The sequence below is a fragment of the Hordeum vulgare genome, chromosome 7H (genome assembly GCF_904849725.1).
Source record: "Hordeum vulgare subsp. vulgare chromosome 7H, MorexV3_pseudomolecules_assembly, whole genome shotgun sequence".
NCBI classification, from domain to species: domain Eukaryota; kingdom Viridiplantae; phylum Streptophyta; class Magnoliopsida; order Poales; family Poaceae; genus Hordeum; species Hordeum vulgare.
In genome coordinates this window covers 256492110-256509242 of record NC_058524.1, presented here as the reverse complement: position 1 = coordinate 256509242, position 17133 = coordinate 256492110, and the positions used below count along the sequence as shown (strand labels likewise).

The following is a 17133-nucleotide window of genomic DNA, read 5'->3' as shown; positions in this document are numbered from 1 at the left end:
GCGTTCATAGTTTAGATCACAATAGATGTACAGCTACCATACCAAATTTTATTTGAACACATGTGAAATTTCTCTTATCAAAGCATGGAAAATTCTAAATTGTCCACATTTTTAAATATACATTTTTCCTAAATGTGCATGTTTCCATGCTACATTTTTATCTATTTTTGAAAGAAAAAAATCTCCTAAGTTTTCCATGCGCCCATGGAAATTTGCTAAATTTTGACATCTTTGTTAAAGAAAAATCTTCATAAATTATCCATGTGTACATTTGACAAATTTCTAAAACTTGTCTAGTTTTTTTAGAGATCAAAATTTTCAATTTTTGCCACGTGTCCATGGCAAATTCCAAAGATTGCCATCCTTTACAAAGGACCAAATTCGTAGATTTTGCCATGTCACCATTACATTTTCCCCAAAAAGGAATTTCTAAGAAAATGAAATTTCTACAATTTTTCATGTGCCCATGGAAAATTCCTAGTTTCTTCATCTTTTCAAAGAACAAAATTCTTAGCTTTAGAATGTGCCCAATACGAATTACAAAAGGTTGTCATGTTTATTAGAGAATATTTTTTCCTAAAATTGCCATGTGCAATTTTATTATTTGTAGAATGGAAATTATATTTTTTTAGGCCATGGTAGTTATTTAGTAGGTTGCGTTGCCAATTTTATTAATTGCACCAAGGGATATTTTTTAATTAGACCACGGAATATTATTAATTTGACCATGGTGGTTTATTATAGGTAGCATGGCAAATTTATTTTACAGACCATGGAAAAATAGTGTTTTTGTTTAATTGTTTGCATATACCATGGGAAATTTATTTGAACATTCCATGGAATGTTTTTACATGAAAATTTCACATTTTTTCTACCAGATACTTGCTTAATAAGCAATTTAATTATTTGTAGCACCGAAATTATTTTGTTTTTTAGGCCATGGTAGTTTTTTCCTAGGTTACATGGAAGTTTTATTATTTGCATCATGGGACATTTTGTAATTGGACCGTGAGTATTATTAATCGCCCATGATGGTTTATCGTAGGTAGCATGGCAAATTTATTTTATACATCATGGCAAAATAGTGTTTTTGGTTAATTTTTTGTGTATACCATGGGAAGTTCATTTGAACATTCCGTGTAATGTTTTTACATGAATATTTCACATTTTTTCCACCGGATACTTGCTCAATAAGCAATTTCATTATTTTTTGACCATGGCAATTTGTTTAATTAGACTATGCCAAAATTTATTAATTAGACCATGATATTTCTATTGTAGGTAACATGGCAAATTTATTTTGCACACCACAAAAAATTGATTTTTCTTTGTAAATTCTTTGTCATATAGCATGGAAAATTTATTTGAATATTCCATGGAAAATATTTTATTCCATGGATTTTTACAAAAAAATTAATTTTTTCCATTATTTTTATGAAAACAATTATTTTCTCTAAATCTATTATGTGATTTTGAGTGTAAATTATTTGGCGAAATTTTCCTTACTCGACTTAAATAATTTCCCCTCAATTGCCTACTTTACTTTTTCCATGAACACCGCAAGTTTTTATATCCATTTTTCAATTCAAACTTCTCGGCCCTGACAAATTGCATTGCTCAACCTTGGCTGGTTTTACTTCAATTGGAGATGTGAATAGTTGTGGAAATGCACAATGTATTGATCGGTGCAAATTGCACATATATATGATGTGCAATCGTGGGACTCTACCTCAATTTATACAAGGAAATTGGAGGTGGGCTTGGTGTACAAGTAACAATCTATACATGATACAAAATATACTCAACACCCCCCACCCCCGCATTCGAATCGTCGCTAGCAACACAAAGACTGGACCTGAACTCCTCGAAGACAGAGGCACGCAGCCCCTTGGTCATCATGTCGGCAAACTGTTGGGTGGTCAGAACATGTAGAACATGTATGCAACCAAGAGCAACCTGTTCGCGCACAAAGTGATGTGTTTCGTCCACCGATGATGAATGGGGTTGACAGAGAGGTAGGCCGGAGAGACGTTGTCACAGTAGACAGTCGTGGACTTGCGAACCTCATGAAGCAACTCCCGGAGCAACTGACAGAGCCAAGATCACTCGACAAGGGCATTAGCCACTGCTCAGTACTCCGCATCAGCACTCGAGCGAGATATCATGGGTTGTTGCTTAGATGACCATGAAATCAGCAAGGACTTGAGGTAGACACAGTAGCTAGATGTAGAACAAGCGTGTCTGGGTAGCTAGCCCAATTGGAGTAGACGACAATGTCGGTGGAGGCAGAAGCCATTAGTGTGAGAACCATGCTCATGCCGCATATGTATCGAAGAATATGCTTCACCAGAGTCCAGTGGGAGTCGCGTGGAAAGTGCATATGTAAGCACACCTATAGAACAACATACTGCATATGCGTTCGTTTGAGTGTCAAGTACTGCAAGGCGCCCATAATGAAGTGATAGAGCGCGGAGCACATGGGACACCCTCCAGTGCAGAAACCTTGGCCTTTGTGTCGACGAGCGTGGATGCATGCTTTCAGTTAAGCATGTCGGCACGCTCAAGGAGCTCATGAGTGTACTTTTGCTGGTGCAGAAAGAACCCATCGGGAGCCTGCTGACCTCAATGCCAAGGAAGTAATGCAGTGCTCCCAAATCCTTGAGTGTAAACTTGCCACGGAGACGAGTGGTGAGCTACTGAAGAAGCACATGAGAGGATGTCGTCAGGATAATGTCGTCGACATAGAACAAAAGGTATATAGTGGAAGCTCCCTAATGGTAGACGAAGAGGTAAGCATCAGAGCGGGTGGATCAGAAACCAAGATGCTAGAGGAATGTTGCAATCCATTGGTACCATGCCCAAGGTGCCTGCTTGAGCCCGTAGAGAGAACAAGACACCAGATACATGTGATCAGCATGGTTGGTGTCAACGAAGCCAGTAGGTTGCCGATAGTAGACCTTCTCGGCAAGGTGCCTGATACGTCTGCAACGTATCGATAATTTAAGAATTATTTATGTCATATTTGCCTATGTTTATAATAACTTTATATGGTATTGATGCACCTTATATGATTTATTTAGAACTAATCCGGACTAACGATGTTTTCAGCAGAATTACCGTGGTGTTGTTTTTTGTGCACAAAATGGAAGTTCTCGGAATCGCCTGAAACTTTGTTTATGATTTTTTCTGGAACATGTGAGCAACGTTGGAGCGAAGAACCACTAGAGGAGGGATGCCACGGAGGCACAAGTCAATAGGGTGCGGCCCGGGCCTTGGCCGCACCCTGATGGCTTGTGGGGCCCACGTGGCTCCGTTGCGCGTGTTTCCAACTATGAAAAATCCTATAAATCCCATAAACCCCGGAAGTAAAGAGAGAACTTCTGCTCCGCCACCGCAACTCTCTGTATCACCGAAAAACCAATCTCGAGCGATTCCAGTACCCTGCTGGAGAGGGAAAACCATCACCGGTGGCCATCTTCATTGTCTCAATGGAGGCCATGACGAGGAGGGAGTAGTTCACCCTCGAGGCTGAGCGTATATACCAAAAGCTATGTGTTCAATCTCTCTCTCTTAATCGTGTTCTTGATATAGCACGATCTCAAGAACACGGGCTTTGTTAATATAGTTGCACCATATGATGTCTTTCCCTTACCATCTAGTTGTGATGAATTGAGTCTTTTCCTTTAACATCTCATCACGTTGGATTGAGCATATTGGTATGACAACACTTGATGTAAGTCTTGCGTGGGATACCCGTAGTGTCATTGGGGTACACTATTGATTCACTTGATATATGTTGAGGCATCAACTTGCGGGTTCCGGAGACCTTGGGGATCCATGCATAGGGGTTGATTGCACGTTTTCATACCATGTTCTCCAATAGAAATCTTGGGGTTCTCCTTGCATGTTCTTTGTGTTGGATTGAATATGATAGCTCTGAAATTGTTTGATGCATGTCGCATAATTTACCCACTGATACTTGAGGCGACATTAGAGTATCTAGGTGACATTAGGGTCGATTTATATGTATCATTGGTGTTATTCTAGTAAGAACTCTTAGATAGATCGAACGGAAAGGGTAGCTTGATGTTATCTTAGTACTAACTCTTGAATAGATTGAACGGAAAGGATAGCTTGATGTTATCTTAGTACTAACTCTTGAATAGATTGATCGGAAAGAATAACTTTGAGGTGTTTCTACTACCTACACCAATTTTGTCTTATTGTTCTCCACTAGATAGGAACTTTGGAGTGATTCTTTATTGCTCATTGAGGGATCCAACTATGTTAGCATTGTTGAGAGATTGCACTAGTGAAAGTATGTACCCTAGGCCTTATTTCCAAGCATTAATATAACGTTTTGCTCGCTGTTTGCCACTTGTTACCTTGCTGTTTTTTATATTTTCATATTACAAAAACCAATATATACCATCCATATTGCACTTGTATCACCATCTCTTCGCCAAATAGTGCACCTATACAATTTACCATTGTATTGGGTGTGTTGGGGACACAAGAGATTTCTTGTATTTGATTGCAGTGTTGCTTGAGAGAGACCAACTTCATCCTACACCTCCCATGGATTGATAAACCTTCGGTCATCCACTTGAGGGAAAATTCCTACTGTCCTACAAAACTCTGCGCTTGGAGGCCCAACACGGGTCTACAAGAATAAAGTTGAGTAGTAGACACCAGTGCCCATGCAACAAGGCATTGGAGACATCCAACTAACGCACTACCAAGCACAAGAGACTGTCAACTCAAGAATGGCATTGATGGTGTCCGGTTTAACAATAGGAGCAAAGGTGTCAGTGAATTCGACGCCCGCGCGCTATTTAAATCTACGGACCACCCATGGATCCTTGTAGCGCTCAAGGGACCCATTTGGATTGGACGAAAGACCCACTTGCGAGTGATGACATTGGCATGAGATGGTCGGGGAATGAGATGCCACGTCTGGTTGCGCTCGAGAGTGTCAAACTCCTCTTGCATTGCGGTGAGCCAGTGAGGGTCATGAAGAGCAGCTCGATTTAATGATGGAAGAGGGGAAGGGGAAGACGGAACGGCCGCGGGAAGGTACTCGCCAGTCATGTATCGGCTGCTCGAGAAACAGACGGCAACCCGAGCGTGTATCATTATGTGGTGAGTCGGTGGAGCCGGTGTGACAAAGGTAGAGGGTGATGACGACCTCGTCATTATAGAAATAGACGAGCCGCCCGGAGGGGCTAGGCGGTTGGCCGGGTCAGCCGCGCCAACCGTGACAGCTAAGCCAGCCGAAGGGTCGACGACGCCATCCGTTGGGGTCGGGTCGGGCGTCACGCGCGCAAGCGTGGCAGCCTGGTTGGGAGCCGGGCGAGCCGCTACAGCAGGGAGAGGACGCGGCTCAAAGCCGTGAGGTGGTTCAAGGGCCGCCTGGGAGGGCCCTGGAGAAGCGGTCGTCAAGGGGTCACTGGGAGGCGGCGGTGACGAAGGATCAATAGGGGTACCTGGTCAAATGGAAAAACCATCTCGTCAAAGTAAATGTGCCTCGATGTGAAGACTCGATGGGAGATGGGTTCATAGAACCCGTAGCCTTGGGTGTTGGGAGGATAACCTAGGAAGATGCAGACGAGATATCGAGGGGCGAGTTTGTGAGGTGTGGTGGCTGCGATGCTGGGATAACAAAGACACCCGAACACTCATAAACCATCATAGGAAGGTGGAGTCCCAAAGAGTAAATGATTAGGTGCATAGTTCCAACGAGGACGGCATGGCCGAATGTTAAGTATAAGAGATGTGGTGGCAAGAGCATCCAGCCAGAAGCGAGGCACGACATTAGCATGTAACTGGAGGGTGTCGACGCAGTTATTGAGCGTGTGAAAGACCCGTTTGGCATGTCCATTTTGCTGCAACGTGTACGAGGAGGTAAGTGAAAAGACAGTACCATGGTGGGTGAGTAAAGAGTGGATGGCCTGTTATCAAACTCTCTTTCATTGTGAGTTTGAACCACATGGATGGAACGACTAAACTACGTGGTGACGTAGGAGTAAAAAGTTGTTAGTGTGGGGAGCACATTCAACTTGCGCCTTAAGGGAAAAGTCCACGCATAGTGAGAAAAATCTTCAAGGATGACAAAATAATGAAGAAACCCCATGTTTCTTGGAACCGGAGAGGTCCATACATCACCATGTAAAAGTTGAAAGGGAAAAGAGGCAATGGTTGAGGAATTATTAAACGGAAGTCTAACATGTTTGCCAACACGACATGCATGACAAGTGTGATCCTCGATCTTATTACAACTGAAGCTGAAACTATAAGAATATGACGAACTGTAATGGGGTTGGTATGACCCAAACGAGCATGCCAAAGATCTTCGTTGGCGGAGAGAGCGACTGGAGCGGTGGTGATGGTGGAAGATGAAGAGTGCACCGGGTAGAGTTCTTCGAGACTTCACATTGGTGAAGCACCATCCTCGTTCGTTTGTACTTGATATAAAAACCAAGCTTGTCAAATTCAACAGTAACGTGATTTTCTCGAGAGAGACATCAAACAGAAACAAGATTTTTAACGAGGTTAGGTGAAACAAGTCTATTAGACATAGATAATGGCGTGGAAGTAGACAGAAACGAGGCATGACCAACATGTGTAATGGGAAGAGAAGAGACGTCACCGAGGGTGATGCGAGTAGAAGTGGTGACAAGATGATAGGAAGTGAGATTACCAGGATGAGAGAACATATGAGCCACGGCCCCGTTGTCCATATACCAGTCGCCGCCGCCGATGTAGGTGTTCGGTGAAGGAGTAGTGTGGAGCGCAGAGAGGATGGTCGGATCCCACGGTGCGGGCGGCTGGGGTAGCATGCTAGTGGGCTGAAGTGGTAGATGGAAGTACCCTACGGGCGGCGGACCGCCATACGAAGGCGCAACCGGCGACTACCCACCATACTGGGACGTGGCGAGGTATGCATAGGGGGTCACCTGGCGCGGTCCCAGGCCGAGGATGCCGGGGGCAGGGGTGCGAGGGACCGTCTTGGTGTATGCGTGGACGAGCCGACCCATGGGTTAAATCCGCTAGCCCACGGCAGAGTCGGCTATGCTGCTGACACGGAGCCTCACCTTGATTCTGCTACTGCTTACGGCCCTCGCGCTTGCCTCTATGGCTATGGGCGGCTGGAGGGGTCGACAACTACGAGTAGGCGGGCGCTGGGAACGCGGCGTATTGCTGTGGTGCCGGGGCCGAAGGCCGCGACTGTGGGAAGCCCGGCGGTGGCGGTAGAGGCATGCCCCGGGTGATACCACCGGTGAGGGCGGTGTGCAGCGTCGGGGACTTTGTTTGCTTCATCCGGCGCTCCTCCAAGAAAAGATAGATGATGAACTTGGGGAAAGAGGGCGCCATCATCGAGGTAAGGTTGGACGCGGCGTTGTCGAACTCCTCAATGAGCCCAGCGGTGAGGGTGATGAGGAGGAGGTTTTCATCAATCTTTGCACCGATGTTACGAAGCTCCTTGGTGAGCGTCTTAAGGCATCGATAGTAGTCATCAACGAATTGGTCGTGTTAGTGACATCCAAATAATTCTTATTGCAGGAAGACACGACGTTGGATATGTTTGTCGCTGAAGAGTCCAGTGAGCTTAGTCCAGACGGCGCGAGCATCAACACCATCACTCGCGACCGTGTGAGACAAGTCCTTCAAGATGGTGAGATGGAACCACCGGATAGGCATCGGGTCGATGGCGGTCCACTCAGAGTCACCGTGAATGGCACGCGAGTCGACAGAGTTGTCGACGTTGGCAAGGATGTTGTACTCCGGGCGAAGTACGTCTTCAAGGCGTATTAGGTCTTCTCATGTTGATGAAGACGAACGGGAACCTGCTCGAAGTGTTGACATCATGGATGTCGATGGGATCGGGGCTGGCGAAGGGGTTACTAGCACCGAAGAGGGAGGAACCTAAAGACATGGCGACGGCGTGGGAAGGCGGCGACAGTGGGTGGGGGGTAGATTAGGGTTGAGGGGTCTGGCGGCGGCTATCATTAGGAGCGGTGACGGGTAGGGTTTTAGGGTGCGGCGGCAGTGGGAGGCGCGACGACGGTATGGAGGGAAGGAGGCGGCGACGATGAGCGGCTGCGGCGGCCGGGTGGCGCAGCAGCGGCGGCGCGGGTGAGCGGAAACTAGGATTGGATCACGGTAACTCATACCATGTGAATAGTTATGATAATGCACAATGTATTAATCGGTGCAATGTGCATGTATATATCTCCCCTAATAATAAAGCGACGATCGCTTCTGTCATCCGTCGTGGAAAATTTACGAAAAAAACCCTACGGTCTTGGGTAGTCAACCCGCACTCCAGAAGTCCCTCCCTGCCTACCGTAGCTCCCTGCTCCTCGAGCCCGGCTGCGCCGCCTTCTCGTTCGCCCTCTTCCACACCCCCGAACGCCGCCTCCTCCGCTTCCGCGCCCGCCTCCCTTTCTCCAGGGCCGTCGGCGTCGTCACCTCCGACGGCGCCCGCGTCGCCGCCGTCGACGACGCCACCGGTGAGATCCTCGTCAATGACATCTTCTCCGGCGCGCAGGCCCGCCTACCCAAGCCCCCGCTGCGCTCGCCTCCCCAAGCCACCGCTGCGCCCGCCTCCCCTTCTCCAGGGCCGTCGGCGTCCTCACCTCCGACGGCGCCCGTGTCGCCGTTGTCGACGGCGCCACCGACGAGATCCTCGTCAACGACATATTCTCCGGCACGTAGGCCCGCCTCCCCAAGCCCCCGCTGGCCTACAACCGCCTCATCCTCAACGGCGGCTACGTCTTCGCCCCGGCCACGGACCGCACGAAGATCCAGTATTGCAGCCTCTGGCACGCCCACTCGTTCACAGGATCCGGCTGGCCGCAACACTCCCATCGCCCCCAACGCACCGTGGCTGCCACCTGATAGAAAACAGAGGTGGTGATCTCCGGTGGCCGGCATCCAGATCCCCGGCGACCGCGAGGCTGGCCGGCATCCACATGCCCGGCGACTGCGAGGTGGTCGACGCGGGTCCACTCCCGGTGGACTTCCTCTTCACTGTTGTCCGCACCTCCCCCGCCCAGGACCTCCTCTGCCTCTTTATCGCCGCGCCCGTGAAGTTGATCTAGGCCAAGTCTTGAGCCGCTGGATCCAGAGGCTCCCATTCGATGAGAAGAGGCAGGAGCTGCTCTCTGGTGCAATGGAGGAGGGAACAAGGAGCTAGAAACGGCACCATTAGGTGTTGATGCTCTATCATGCTAATGGAGGGGGCATCAACATCAACAGGTGGTATTCAAGAAGTAGATGAAGGGGACATGCATGGCGCAGTTGGTCGCGCCTGAACGAGTCGCTGGCCTCCTCGCGGTCAACGTGAGCCACGAGACGGGGAAGCTGTCAGGATGAGCGGCACATGATCGGCCAGACCTGGTGGGGGCACCATGGCACGCAAGTTGTGGAGGTTGTGTCCTGTGGGTGTCCAAATTGGGTCGAAGGCGAGGCAGGTGACGGTCGGAGGCGAAGCTGCTGGCCTGATCCAGAGCACTCGACGAGCGGGCGGCCAGATCGTGGGACGATAGTGGAGCTCCAAGGCACCATCTATGTTGTTCTCGGTTCATCACCAACAAGGGAGGGGAGGATCATGCATCGATTATAAAAAAATCAGGATGAGCACGTACTTGGTGTTGATTGTTTTTTAGTTTAATATAAATATTCATGCCTATCAGGAGGAGAGATTGAGTTTGGTGCTACTGGCACTATTGGTTGTGCTTGGTGCTGGTTGTTGTTGGCTGAGCTGAAGTGAGTGATCTGGTGGTTATGTGGTTGTTGTTGTGTGGGTGCTGATTGCAGAGGAAGGAGGAGAGAAGACTAGGGGAGGCATGGGGTCTGAACTTACTGCTGATATAGAGAAACTTGCGCAGCTCATGATTGGGAAAGCTGCCTAGGGGTTACATCCTGCCTAGGGTGTCCCGGCGTTCTATAGGTGGCTGGTGGACCGGTACCCACAGACGGTGTCGGACGCGGAGGAGGAGGGGCCCGTGGAGCTCGAGCCCGGGGCCTTCGTCCCCATCGACCCCCAGGGGGTTCCATGTTGTGACCTTCACCCTCCCCATGTCTGACATCGTCAGCTATAATGTGAAAGGGAAGGCCGAGAAGAATGTGGAGTTGCTCTTGGAACACCTTGCGGATTGGGTCAGGGAGGAGGATGGGAAGAAGATTGTTTTCCATACTTTCAGTAACACCGGCTGGCTTTGGTATGTGCAGTTTCTTTGGATTTTCCGCATTCAAGAGTTAACTGAAACCCTTTTGGGATTTTTCAAGCTTACTTTTTGTTTCTACTTTAGCTATGGTGTGATACTGGAGAACTTGCAGCGTCAGGATCCTTCGGCGGTGGAGAAAATCAGGGGTTCCGTAATCGATTCAGCGCCTGTTGCTGTCCCGGACTTTCAGGTAAAAACTCTAACTGGCCTTATTTGAACAGAATTGGGTGGTTATTGAAATGTGACAGAAAGATCCTCTTCGCATACTCTGCATATCTGACAAATATGTTGTCAGTTGTGTTTTATCCTCAATCATTTTTAACCCCATAGAGAACAAAGGTTTGTTGGAACATAAACAGAGTTTTTAACCTTTTTTCTGATCTTAGGTGTGGGCACTAGGTTTCTCGGCTGCTATCATGAAGAAAAATAGCGTGGCAATGAAAGGAGATGTATCAAATGATACCAGCAGCTACTAAGGTTGTTCTACTATCTGCATTGGAGAAGTTCTTCGATATTGTTCTGAACTATCCGGCCATAAATAGGTATGCAGCTGATCCACATATGCAGGTGTCTTGTGTATTTTCAGCCTTGTGGACAATATCCAAATTCTCTAAGCATTTTCAGTATATCTGTTTATAAATGTGATGCATGACATCTAACTCACAGAAAAGTTCATTGTTTATTTGACGAGTCATCAGTATTCCTGTCGTCATCGATTATATCTTGCCAAATGCCATGGCTCATGTTGTAACAGAGCTTTGACAATAAAGTACATGTTACTGAGAGTGTACGAATGCCATTAGAATCTGTTGTACATTCAGTAAAAACCATGCATTTTATTGCACCAGTACTTCTGTACCAAAAATGGCATGCCTCATGGTATACCTGAGATCAGATCACAAATAATAAGGAATTATCCATTCATGATTTTCAAAAATATATTTAGCAAATATAAAACATTGATAATTCGGAAAATGATCATGCATTAAAAACATATTCATGAGTTCGAAGAAAATGTCTATGAAATTTTTAAAAAAATGTTCACATAAACTAAAAAAATCATTAATTTCAAGATTTGTTCTCTAATTTCAAAAAAGTTCATCAATTCAAAACATGTTTGCTAAGTAAAAAACTGTCCATGCATTTCATACAAAAAATAAGTAAAAATAGCTAAAATTTGTATTCCCCGTTGCAACGCACGGGTCCTTGTGCTAGTATAATATACAATATGGGCTTCTATCTCAATCTATACAAAAAAACAGGAGGTGGGCTTAATGTACAAGAAACAATCTATACATACCATAAAATATACTCACACGAGAAAACTAAGAAAATTTCAATGCTAAACAAGGGCAAAGTTTAAGAGCTCACTAGTTTTTTAGTCCCAGATCATGGCAAAAAAAATATACTCAATTGCATGAAGTGTATTTTTTTATCATCATGGAATATTATGAACTTGCTATAATATAACTTTGTCCACAAAAGAGCCATTTTTCCTGCTTTAGGCTTAGTACACTAGACAATTTTCTACTCCCTCCCTTCCTAAATATAAGTCTTTTAAGCGATTTCACTAGAGGTCTACATACGAACCAAAATGATTAAATGTATACACTAAAATATGTCTATATACATCCATATATAGTCTATTAATGAAACCTTTAAAAAACTTATATTTAGGAACGGATGGAGTAAAATAGGAGTATATGCGAGTTTATTTGTAGATCATGGCAACTTTGTTTCGTCATTTTGTTGTATTTGTATGGATTTCCTTGATTATTATTAGGAGTATTTGTTATTTGCTATTTGTTTGGAGAGGTACAAGGAGTTTTTGGGCCAGATCAATTGTTCGCCCTAGATGGTACTTTCTTTATATCAAAATTTAAGACGTTTTTAGCACTTTGGTGCGTATGGAGTACTAGCACAAATGCCCGTGCGTTGCACCGGGTAAAAGAAAAAGTATAATCAATTCATGTATCATTGTACACCAACTTTATATCCGATTTTAATAAATTTTTATGATAAAGTTAAATGTGCAAATTTTCGTTAGATGCAAGTAAACACAACAAGCACATAGACGTGAAGAGCAAGCATGCCACATCCACATCAATCTCGGGGAGAAGAGAAGGGCCACCCTTGGAGAGGCTCACTCTTCACATTCATTGGTCAATGTCATTGTCGATTGGAAGAAATCCATGAGAACCCGGTCATTTGATTTCCTATTTTACTACATCCCACATAAACCAGAACTTCAAAATTATAGTAGTATTGTGGAGATTTTGAAACTCAGTGACGGTATAGAGATGGCACCATGAAAATATTATTGAAGAAGATGTTTATGCAGCTATGACAACATGATAGTAAGGCGATCACTTTATAATGAAAGTGTCCAACTAATGAAAGTTTTTTCACAACCAAAAGCGCACATGTTCATCGAGAGGATAGGTACATCGAGAAAAGGTCACACCTACATATAGACAATGGGCGTCCGTATCATTGGTTCAAACTCCAACTGCATCATAAAGCTGCACAATTACCACAAAAACACAATTGCAATGACCATAGTATGCCACAAATTCTTGAATCAAACCACAAAATCGCTCAAGGTGCTCGATCCGAGAAGCCCGAGTCCGTCAACCGAGATGATTCCACAAATGTGGCCCAACTGACGGACAACTGCAGGGGGTCAACGCGAGCGAGCATCTTCTTCCAGACGAACTCGAGGCGGCCATGGCCGATCTTGTCCAGCGCGGGGAAACGACAGGCGATTGGGGACAACTCCTCCACGTGGACGCCGCCGCCGATATCTAGATGGAGGTGGCCTCCCTCCTCCTGCTCGAGCACGGCGCCAACAGCGGCCAGATGGAGGCGGCCTCCCTCCTTCCGCTCGAACACCGCGACCTCCCTCCTCCCGTTCGACCACAGCGAGCCGTCCTCCCTCCCCCCGCCTGAGCACGTCTCCTGCGCCTCACATCGCGTGGATAAGATAAACAAAGGACCGCAGGGTGAATTCTTACAAATGTAGGGGTTGTTGTGTAGAAACGAAACGTTTTTTATATCCACTTAAAAAAGGACCGCGGATTAAATTATCAAAAACTATAGGGACCTTTCTGCAAAAACAACGACAACTGGACGGACGCAAAGCGGGTGTACGGTAATAGAACTCAAAATTATATCAATGCTCATAGCTTACAGAGGGCGGAGCACACAAGCAGTATCGTCGATGAAAATGGCCGCCAAAAATCGTTTTAGCAATACCACTACAAGCTAGTAATTCATATCTAAACTGGATTAGAAGCGTCACCCACACCCTAGCGCTTGCATCGACGTATATTGCACAGCATGAACAACACCTTGCTCTGAAGGCCAAGAGCATGCCCGTGTCGATGCTGGCACGGCAGACCTCAAGGGCGGCACGGGGGATCAGGGAGCAACGTGACGACAGCAGGAGGTGGATCTGCGGATGAGCGCCTTGTGACATACTAAAGCACAAGAGCGACTTTAAGAATGCTCAGTTATTTGGCTGCTATTCATGTAATGTAGTCAGGCCTAAACAGGATACAATGATGCATTTGACACAATGCCAGAATAGAGAATCGACTTCTGCAGTAGCTTCGTATCAGGGTATATTAACTCTCGACTTGTAGTACATAATGACTGGCAAAGAAAAATGTTGCCCCATTACATGCCTTTGTTGAAACTCTTTTGTGGCTCAGTAAAAAACTATCCAAAATCCTCGACTCAACTTACATATACGGCACACCAGAAGTCATTGATCAACCAAATGATGAAAACGTTATGCCTTGTAATTTGTAAATAAGATACAACACGGCGGAACATTCAGGTAAAAAGTCACATCAAAGTTCAGTCAGCTGAACTCCACTTTTTCATGAATCAAAATTGTGTCAATGTGCTGCCATTGCCACAGAGATCCAAGTGTGGTATAGTCCATGTGTTTTTGGCCTGGAAAATACACAGTTAGTAAAACGCATACCATTTTCATGCAATATGCATGCTCTGAAAATAACATGGAAAAATCTAGGAATACAACAACAAATTGTTTCAACAAAAAAAACTTGAGGGTGAAGCAGGGGAGTCTACTCACGAATAAATATTCTGGGGATCAATCTCGTTAAACAAATTGATGTAGAAGCGGAATCCATCTGGGCTGACATCCCTGCAGAGGAGACCTGGGAATTTGCTTTATATTGGTTAGTTCATTCAGCCTGGAACTAAATACATGTCTTGCAAAATACTTGAAAGGAGCAATCTCAGGACACCTTTGTTTTGTGCATTTAAAAGATGCTCCTTGGCTAAAGCTGGTGCAACCGTATTTGCTTTATTATTAGGGAGAGATTGAAAGGAGCAATCTCAGGACACCTTTGTTTTCTGCATTTAGAAGATGCTCCTTTGCTAAAGCTGGTGCAATCCCGAGTATAAATGCAGCGTCGCTGGGGCTTATTCCTTTCAGAAGAGCATCAGGTTTTTGCGCGAGTGATGAGATTCTTGCAAATACCTAATTTTGTCGGGGGAGATTAGTATGTGACTATATGCTACTATAGCAATCCCCAGTGTAAATGCAGCGTCGGTGGGGCTTATTCCTTTCAGAACAGCATCCGGCTTTTGCGCGAGTGATGAGATTCTTGCAAATACTTATTTATATCGCGGGGAGATTAGTATGTGACTATATGCTACTAAAGATGGTAGGTGCAACGCAACTGGCGACAAGCCGACGAGTGCATGGAAACATGTAGATACCAGTAACAACACAAAACCAGAACTAGCCATTCGTTCATACTTTTGGTTAAAACTATGATTTAGGTGGGAATCATATTTGCCAGGTCTAGACACAAAATCAAGGCACTGTTTTGTATGGCTGCTAGCTTACCCTCCTATGTCATGCAATGCTATTCAGTATGAATCTAAAATGACATCTGGACTTATCATTGCCACGACATACCTCATCATCACTATGCGTCTTGGTTTGGATCACCTTCACTCCACTATCAAATTTCCGGAGCATTACTGGGCTGCTTATTACAAATCAACATCTATAAGCAAAACATCAAAAACATAATGAATGGCTGGCGACAAACCAGCTGAAAAGACATATTCTTTCTTTTTACAGAACCATATCTAGGGATCAGATTACTCTTGTTTTTATATCATGTTGCATTTGTATATTCTGATAATTAAAGGTTTCAGCGATTATATCAAGAAAATAATATACATACACATCAAATTTCTCCCAAAGGGAGCAAGCTTGCAAAAGATCCTCTAATGAGATCAACTCTAGAACAAACAAAAAATCAATTTCAGAACACAAGTGACAAGGGAATTTCGTACAGATATTCATCAGCAAAAAAACAAACCTGTTCCCCTAGCGCGGTTGAAGAGACAGTAGACATCCGTTCGTAAGCGTGGACATGCCCTGCAAACACGAGATCGACTTTGTAATTCACAAACCACGGCTCGTACATCACTCTCATGCTATCACCTTCCATGTAATGGTAGTTGTAGCTGTCGTACCACGGGGCGTGCATCAGAACGATCAGCTATGGCGTCTCCCTCCTGTTCACCTTGGGGAACTCGGATTCAAACCACTTGTACCGAGGGGTGTATTTTCCTAGGAAAGAAGCAACAGAGCAGTCAATTCACCTTCAGCTTCAACTTTGGAATTGGATTATCTGCAAATACGGCGAGGAGTGAAAGCATGGAGAGGATAATGGACTGACCAGCGCCGCCCTCCGTCGTCGAGGTTGCTCCGCCGCCTGCCGTCGCGTCGACTCGCGGCCGGCGTATTGCCGGATCCAGGGTTATTGGGTTCGGTCGCCTCTTGGCGGCTGGGATCGGGAGGCGAGGGCGCCGGCCGGGGCAGTACCGGATCGAGCGTTGCCGGGGTCGTTCGCCCGATGACGGCTGGGATCGGGAGGGGAGGGGGAGCTCCTACTTTACCCCGCACCCCGCGCCGCTCTTCTCGCCCGTACGTTTCAGCTCCCCCGCGCAGTGCTCCTAGATAGTGGTGCTGCTGCGACCTCGCCTGCGCTGACGGATGGCTCCGCGGTGGTGCTTCGCGTTGCTTCTGCTGCTGTGTGCGTTGGCGGGGGCGGACGCCTCGAAGGGGAGGTGGGACCCGGTGATCCGGATGCCGGGGGAGGAGGAGCCCGCCACGGCGCGCGGCGACGGGGGCTCCCAGGAGGAGGAGGAGGACAGCGTCGGGACGAGGTGGGCGGTGCTCGTCGCCGGATCCTCCGGCTATGGGAACTACAGGCACCAGGTGCTCCGGCTATGGAGTTTTACACGTCGCCGTCGCCCCTCCGGATCTCCGTCGCTGCTGGAAAAAGGATAAGATAAAACAAAGGATCGCGAGTGAAAATGTTACAGATGTAGGGGCTTTCTTGCAAATCTAAAACGTTTTTTCAGATATCCACTGAATCAGGGATTGCGGGTTGAATCCTCAAAAACGGCGGGACTTTTTTTAAAAAAGGCCGCGACGGACGACAGAAGCGCTCCGCGCTTTATTATTAGGGGAGATATGCTATCGAGATCGAAGGACTCGTTCGCTAGCTTCTACCTCTCCGAGCGAACTAATAGTTCTCTCAAAGTCTCCCACATGTATGTGAGATATTCAAGTCCTTAAATTATCCTCCTACTAAGTTAAGATGGACCGCCTTAAAAATCCACTTTTAATTAAGGTAGGAGTGAGGATTGCAGTCTAGTCCACCATCCGTGCTCGTAGCAGTAATCATACTATTATTTTTGAAAAGGACGATGATCCTAGGCTCTGCATTTGGAAGATGTATGCAACCACTTTATTAATTTTTCATAAAAATCTTACAAATTAATACATTAATAGGTCTGAAGCCATCATCTTAACAACATCTGTCGCTACTCCTATCCATTC

General features: G+C 46.1%; 2 long non-coding RNA genes across 2 annotated transcripts; both read right to left on the bottom strand.

Moving 5' to 3' along the window:
- Positions 1–13953: 13953 nt before the first annotated feature.
- On the bottom strand, positions 13954–14698 carry LOC123409683. The gene is made up of 3 exons (XR_006612884.1): positions 14610–14698; positions 14335–14419; positions 13954–14192 (listed from the first exon to the last, which is right to left on the bottom strand). It is a non-coding gene; the product is annotated as an uncharacterized LOC123409683 (long non-coding RNA).
- Positions 14699–15146: 448 nt separating this feature from the next.
- Positions 15147–16218, bottom strand: LOC123409684. Its single transcript, XR_006612885.1, has 4 exons — positions 15965–16218; positions 15759–15855; positions 15464–15660; positions 15147–15280 (listed from the first exon to the last, which is right to left on the bottom strand). It is a non-coding gene; the product is annotated as an uncharacterized LOC123409684 (long non-coding RNA).
- Between the last annotated feature and the right edge of the window lie 915 nt (positions 16219–17133).